Raw genomic sequence first — 8,093 nt, forward strand, 5'->3', positions numbered from 1 at the left:
AAAACTTGTATAAGAAAGGCATGATTATTTATCAGAAACAATTATTTAGTAATTACTATTTAGCAGAATGACTAATAGGTAAGACATACAGGTGCAAAGATCGCATGCTCTCATGGTTGAGACTCTCTTTATTGAGAAAAGACACCCCCGAGTCAATTAGATCACCTAGCAGTAGCCCAAGAGCGAGCTTGTCCTTCAGTGGGCAAGAGTGGAGTATTACCTAACGGACATTGCTTACCCCATATTCATTTATAAAGTATATTTAATCTGTATGCTCTGTACACATTTATTCGATGCGGTTACTCTGTACTAAACATATCTGATCCAACGGCCGAAACAGTCGTAGATTAGGAGCTGGCCTATTGCAAAATGCAGCTGATTCATAAGTAGATCTTTAAGCACCCGTAGGATGGTATATTAGCAATAGTTCTAAGCATTTTTTAGATAGCAAGCTCGATGAAATTAAGGATTTTAGGTTACTTTTCAATTATAATGCCCAGGAAAGGTTTAAAGATTTTTTTGTTTTAGTTGTCCCATGACAATCTGCACTAAAATCCTATTACATCCACGAGCACATTAAAGAAAGAGAGTTACCTAGCCCACGGAAGGAGGCGCAGGAGCATCCAAAGGTCCGCTCCATCAGAGAGGAGTGGCAGGCAGGGAAAGCTGACGCTAGCGAGGAGCCCACCCAGCCTGCCTGCATGAGGAAGAAACCAAGCGCATGCATGAGACGGAAGGTAAGTGAGAGTGGGAACAGCAAACTGAAGCAGCCTGAGCTCTGAGAGAGCTCGGTGGATGCTTCATCTCTTATTTCTGGATGGATGGATGGATCAATATAGCCATGGCTATGTCCCATACAGTAGCCGAAGCAGAGGAGCAGGAGGAAGATGGAGCTCACCGAAGGAGGTTGTAGCGGAGGCAGTACTCAGTGCACGCCAGGGTTGTGCGTGAACGCCGTCCAACCGGCAAGGAACCGCGTCGGAGTTGCGCCTTGCACCGTCCCGCCGACGAGCACAAACGCACCAAAAAACCTGTATAAGAAAGGCATCGTTATTTATCAGAAACAATTATTTAGTAATTACTATTTAGCAGAATGACTAATAGGTAAGACACACAGGTGCAAAGATCGCATGCTCTCATGGTAAATCCTACAATTAACCAGGGTCATCATTCTTAATCACAATCCACAACTAAAAAACCAAGAAAAGCCTTAGTGATCATGAAGGGCATGAATTATTAGCAAAAAGTGGAACGGGCTGATGAGAGATACACAGAGTGAGAGGCATGAGATCCTCACAGTAGAACCACCATGTTTAGAGTGTTGCAGCTCGGCTTGCTACTCAGCCGACGGACACGACACCGAGCTCTCACAACATCAACGACTCGGTTGAAATTCTATTATTAAGACCAGTTCTATAAGCCATTAACCGACAGTTTTATTTATTATTCTATCATAATGGCTAACTATCCAAGAGCTATCACTCCCCCTAATTTTCTGTCTCGGAGAAGATGCACATTGGTCCATCAAAATAAAACACTAAAGCCTGGAACACATTAGTTACATTGGATATGGATGCTACTGCATACTTCTAATCTGAAACCACGAACATTTGACAAGCAAATAAATTGTAATATAACAGATGTATGAGCAGGTATAACTTGGAATATCCAGGAGAACTATTGCTTAGAATATCAAATGATATTCATGATTCAGTAATATAAGTAAGGTCTCCCAATAAACATACTAAATCTGAATTTTGATGTCAATACAAATGTGACCATCGTACACTAAACAGAAAGGACTATCAGAACCTCCATTATTCTCCTAATAGCAATGATGGCCTGCTTTTGAATAGTCTCAGGATTAATTAACCATGGAAAACAAAAGCAAGTTCTCCTAATAGAACCTCCTTGGTTCTCTTAAACTCAAAACCAATCGTTGAAACTAATAGGAGGCTAAACTGCCTAAACATACATACGCGCATACATCAGACATCTCTATAGTACCAATTCAGGTAGATCAAGAAAATGAAAAGCCGAATAGCATGGCATATATAGAATTGTAGATTAGTATCTGGTATAACCAGAAAAGTTGAAGAGCATCCAAACACACAAACACCTCATACCAAATTATAATATTCAGCATAGGGCACACACTACAGTATCTCTGAATCCATATCTCAAGACTGCAGTTATTACTGAATGGCATATATATGAACAAAATGCTAAAACGGACATATATAATCCTTACTGGCATGGATATCAAGGAGGTCGACCACCTGCCCTCTTTCATCAGTCACATGTCTCGACACCCCATCAACAATAATCCTGCAATGATATGCTCTCGTCCATCCTATCTTCTACAGCAGCTGTAGGTACTCCAAATCGAATTGAAGCACATGTGGAGCTGCAGGCTCAATCCCCTCTCCTCTCCTCTGCTGCTACAAAAGAAGAGATGGATTAGAAAGAGATAGAAAGGAAGAGAAGGAGGAGGAGGAAGGAGGGGGAGGGGATGAACCAACCAGAGGCAGAGAGGAGGCGCAACCCCATGGCCGCCGGTGTTGGAGCCAACACCCGAAACCCTAACCACGAGGCAGGGTCGCGGGTGAGCGGTGATGGCCGTGAGCGGCGAATCCGGCAGGAGGAGAGGACGCAGCGGAGCGAGACGAGCTCGGTGCTATGCTGCGCGGGGCCGCGGTCATCGGCGAAGGCCACGGTGAGCGGGACAGGCGGGGCGGCCCGTTGCTCCCCCGTCGAGCTCGAGCTCGTCCATGGCCGCGGCGGGCGAATCCGGCAGGAGGAGAGGACGCAGCGGAGCGAGACGAGCTCGGTGCTGTGCTACGCGGGGCCGCGGTCATCGGCCACGGCCACGGCGAGCGGGACGGGCGGGGCGGGGCGGGGCAGGCGAGACGGCGGGGCGACGGGACGGGCGAGACGGCAGGGCGGGGCGAGCGCCTAGGAAGGGGAGAGAAGGACCCCATCGAGGAGGCGGCTAGGGTTCTACGGGAGCTGGTGAGCTTTTATACCCAGTAGTGAAATGACGGAAGTGCCCCCGACGGGGCAGGCTATTTACGCACGGTGGCACGAAACAGGAGTAACTATTCATTCCAGCAGTAACTTTTTTTGATCCGACGGACGAGGTCGCTCCAGGGGTCGATTCGACGGCCTAGATCCGATCAAGGCCCCAGATCCGACGGCCAGGAACCCCAAATGGCTGAGGAGCCGGAAGGTGAACTGACATTCTTATTACTCGATGCTGCCTCGGCGGCGACGAAAAGTATACTAGGATCCAAGAAGAATCCAAGGTGCCCACCGAACCGTAAGTGTTGAAACAAGAAACTGTAGAGTACTAGTCTGTGCTTGCGTACGTATAGTACTGAGAGCAACGGCAGACGGTCGACTGATGTAGTATACTGTAAACATACGTTAGCAGGAATTGTAAATCTAGGACGTACGCTGGTATATATGCTTGTGCATGCATGCAGAAGATGCGTGTGGCGTGGGCGAGTATACTGATCTTGCTGTCTTCAGTTCAGAGTTGGGAGAGTCGAGTTCCACCGGAACTGAACAAGGCATGTGGAGTACTCATAAGAGCATTTAGATTATTACTTTAGTGATCTAAACACGTACAAAGAGAGTACATACACACACAGGCGTAACCGATTTCATTGGCCATGAATGTACGGTTCCGATCGCCGTAGGAGATTGCAGCTAACTATTTGGTTTATGGCGGTATTAGGCGCCGGCGCACCGACCCAAAGTTTCGGCCAGTTGCACCGCAGATACACGATGTGTGCGTCCCAGGCCGCGCGGTTCAGCCTCCCTCCTCTGCGTCGTCCCCTCCTTCCTCCTCGCTTTTTCCTTCTCCCGCATCGTTCAATTGAAAAATAGGTAGCAGCCTCCGCACGCAGGAGAGAGAGGCTGCGGCGAGCGCCGTCAGCCCTCATCGTAATCCCCTCATCGGAGATCGAACCACCGCCGCACACCCAGGCTCGCCGCCCTCCCAGACCCGCCATGGCTGCTAGGGCACGCCATGCCATGGTCCTTGAGCTCTGCGCGAATGAGTGTCGCCATGGCTCCCAAGGGACCACCATGTCCATGGTTCGTCAACCTCCACCGTCAAGGGCTACCGTGTAGCTCCTCGACGATGGAGATCCCGCACCATGATTGATTGTAGCATTTGCCGACGCCGGTAGTAGCAAACACCATTGCTGGTTGTAGCACTGGCTCGCCCAGTCGTTGCCGTTGCAGCTTTTGTGGAAGCTGTTTGCAACTATGCTGGTGATCGGTTCTAGCTTTTGCCAATGTCCATTGCAGCTTTCTCCAGAAAACGCCATGCCAGTTGTAGCATCTCGCCGTTAAGGTTCTAGCTTTGTCATCGGCCAGTTCCAGCAGAATGTACGTACGGTTGCAACAGTGGCGCCATCGGTTCCAACTCTGTGTCGTAGCACCAACCCGTCGCCATTGCAGCTTATGTAAACACTAGTTGCAGCTCTGCCGTTGACCGGTTCCAGCTTCTACAGATGCCCGTTACAGCTTTCTCGACCACAGTCATAGCAAAACGCCATTGTCACGGGCAGCATCTCGTGGTCTTCCAGTCTGCCAGCGGCTTGTAACAACCAGAGTCGCCAGTTGTAGCAGCCGACGCCACTGGTTGTAACCATGTAGCAGCCAAATCCGAGAGACGTCGCCGGCACACTGCAACGGCTATGCCGCACACTACAATCTGTACATGATATTACCAGATAAATCGACCGAAATGCTCCTTAAGTATTTCAGTCAGTTTTGCCACAAGTATCTACATGCATAGATACGTAAGCCTTTCATTTGGACGTGAAAACCGGTCACGTGTCTCAAACGTTTCTTTTTGAGAGACACCGTACTCCCTCCGTCCTCTGTACTCCGTCCCTTAAAAAGTGTACTCCCTCCGGTTCATTTTACTTCGCGTATTAGATTTATGTCAAGTCAAACTTTGCAAAGTTTGACCGAAGTTATATTAAAAAAATATGGACATGTACAATATCAAATATATATTCTATGAAACTACATTTTATAATGAATCTAATAATATTAATTTGGCATTGTGAGTGTTGATACTATTTTCTTCAAGTTTGGTCAAAGTAGAGATACTTTGACTTTGAACAAAACTTATATGCAAACTAAAAAAGACCGGAGGGAGTACTTCCAACTTTGTTGGAGAGTCAAATTATCTCAAAGCTTGACCGAGTTTGTGCAAAAATATATCAATATTTGTGAAATCAAATGGGTATATGATGAAAAATCATTTTATCATGAATCTAATACTACTAATTTGATGTCATAAATGTTGATGTATTATTGTGTAAATACAGTCAAACATAAAAATGTTGGATTTTTTAACAAAGTTGAAAGTACACTCTTCAAAGGACGGAAGGAGTATATATATATAGACACTTATAAACATATAAGTATGTTCACCTCTACAAGCGTACACACACCATACATACATGAGCATCTTTGGGAGAACGCTGTCAATAATGTGAGCATTACCTTCATCTTAATAGAGTCAGATGACAAAACCGTGGGGTGTATCAAAACCGCCTCAAAATACTTATTGACTCTTACCATCACATGCAAACCAATCTGTGGTTGGATGGTTAGAGGGATAGCGGTATCCCAGTCCTGGTGCTCGTATTATTTTTTCATTAATTTTAAGGTTTTCGGTGATGCGTTTTTAGTGGGGGGCCTACAGTGACTTTGTAAATCTCAAATTGATATGCCGGCTCAGTCTCTCGAAAGTACTCATAGGGATAGCGTGTACATGTGTGCGCTTATAGGGGTGAGTGTATGAACGCTTGCGTCTACACTATGTTAATAAAAACTCTTACCACCACATCGAAATAATAATGTGAGAGAAAGGAATCATATATGTCCAGGGAAATTGCTCCATGGACTATACTTGTGCCCGATCTTTTCATGACCTGTAAATCCAGCCCCCCAAATGAACCATCTATGAGCGCCAAATATCCTTCCACCGTTTCGTATTTGAACAGATCGACCTGAAGTTATTAGTACAAAATTATCTCCTAATTTAGGCAGTTACTAGGGCATCTTCAAAGTGGACCGTAAAACTTCCGCAACCGTCCGAACCGGGTTGTCCAGACCACAGAAGCCATCCAACGCCGACCTGTATCGGTCCGTGGAACGGTCCGGACGCGATTTTCGCCGTAAACCGGAGACAAAATTGGGGGAGGTTTACGGGAGTCCGGACCGCTTCCAAGCCCGCTTCTGACAGCCTTGCCCCACCAAAAGAAAAACCTCCGCCTCCAGTGCGCGCTCCCGCCTAGTGCCAGCTGCCCGCATTCATGCCGCTGTAGAGCGCGGCGCTCCGCATTGAAGATGGCTCAGGGTGACGCGGCCTCTCACTGCCTCCGCCATTGAAGCGGCGGCCAGTCGAGGGCGTCTCCAACTGCACGCCCTGCCGAACACGCCTCCTTGTCGCATTCATACACCTCCATTAACCCCGTGTGGAAGCCAAGAAACCTACTCCGGCTACACGTTCGTTCAGGAGCTGGCCGGCATTAAACGCAACATCGGCCGAGCTCCTCCTGTCCACCCTCTATTTAAACGATGGCAGACGCCGGGCAAGAATCACACCCCTCCGCCGCTCCACCATCTCATCTTTCACCATTTTCTCCATCATTTCGATGGCATCCGACGGGCAGGTAGAGCAGTTCTCTGGCATAAAAGCCGGCATGGTGGCCCGTCGAGCCTGGCGGATACGAGTGAGGCAGCTCGCTGCTCCACCTCCCCCCTAGGCTGACGGAACAAGTTGCTGCCCCAATCCAGTGCGTGGTTCAACAACTCGCCGCTCCAATCCAGCCCGCGGAGGAGTGACGAGTAGCACCAGGCCGGCACGGGCATGGACGCCGCCGCATTGTACCGTCCCTTAATACGTCTTCAACGTATATTTTTTTATTGTTCCATGCTATTAAAGAATCATTTTTGGATATTTTATACTCATTTACTAGCAACCTTATATCATTTTTTGGGACTAACCTATTGACATAATGCCCACTGCGAGTTGCTGTTTTTGCTTGTTTTTAGTTCGCAGAAAATCAATACCAAACGAAGTCCAAATGCCACGAAACTTTTTCGAGATTTTTTTCTGCCCAGAAGACACCCAGAAGTCCAAGGAGGTGCACCAGAGGAGGTCTGTGGGGCCCAATAGGCACTAGGGCATGCCAGAGGCCCCAGGTGTGCTCTGGTGGGTAGTAGGGCCCACAAAAGGCTTTTCCACCGACCTTCAGCTCTATAAATACTCCAGAATCCCAAAAACTCCAGGGCAGTCGACGAAACACAATTCCAGCCGCCACAAGTTCCAAAACCACGAGATCCAATCTAGAAGCCGTCTCCGGCACTCTGCCAGAGCGGTCAATGATAACAGAGGGGTTCTTCATCATCACCCTTTCCCCTACGATGATGCGTGAGTAGTTTACCACATACCTACGGATCTGTAGATAGTAGCTAGATGGCTTCTTCTCCCTTTTTGATCTTCAATACAATGTTCTCCTCGATGTTCTCAGAGATCTATTTGATGTAATGACTTTTTGCGGTGTATTTGTTGGGGTCAGATGAATTGTGAGTTTATGATCAGATCAATCCATGAATATTATTTAAGTCTTTGTTGAACTCTTTTATGCATAATTGTTATAGCCTTGTATTTATTCTCCGAAACTTTGGTTCGATTTGGCCAACTAGATTGATTTTTCTTCCAATGGGAAGAGGTTCTTTGTGATGGGTTCAATTTTGCGGTGCTCAATCTCAGTGACAGAAGGAGACATGACACGCATGTATCGTTTCCATGAAGGATAAAAAGATGAGGTCTATTACTACATGAATAGATCTTGTCTAGATCATGTCATCGTTCTTATTGCATTACTTCATTTTCCCATGAATTTAATACACTAGATGCATGTTGGATAGCGATTGATGTGTGGAGTAATAGTAGTAGATGCAGGCAAGAGTCGGTCTACTAATCTTGGACGTGATGCCTATATACATGATCATTGTCTTCGATATCGTCATAATTATTTGCTCTTCTATCAATTGCC

The sequence above is a fragment of the Triticum dicoccoides genome, chromosome 5B (genome assembly GCF_002162155.2).
Source record: "Triticum dicoccoides isolate Atlit2015 ecotype Zavitan chromosome 5B, WEW_v2.0, whole genome shotgun sequence".
NCBI lineage: Eukaryota > Viridiplantae > Streptophyta > Magnoliopsida > Poales > Poaceae > Triticum > Triticum dicoccoides.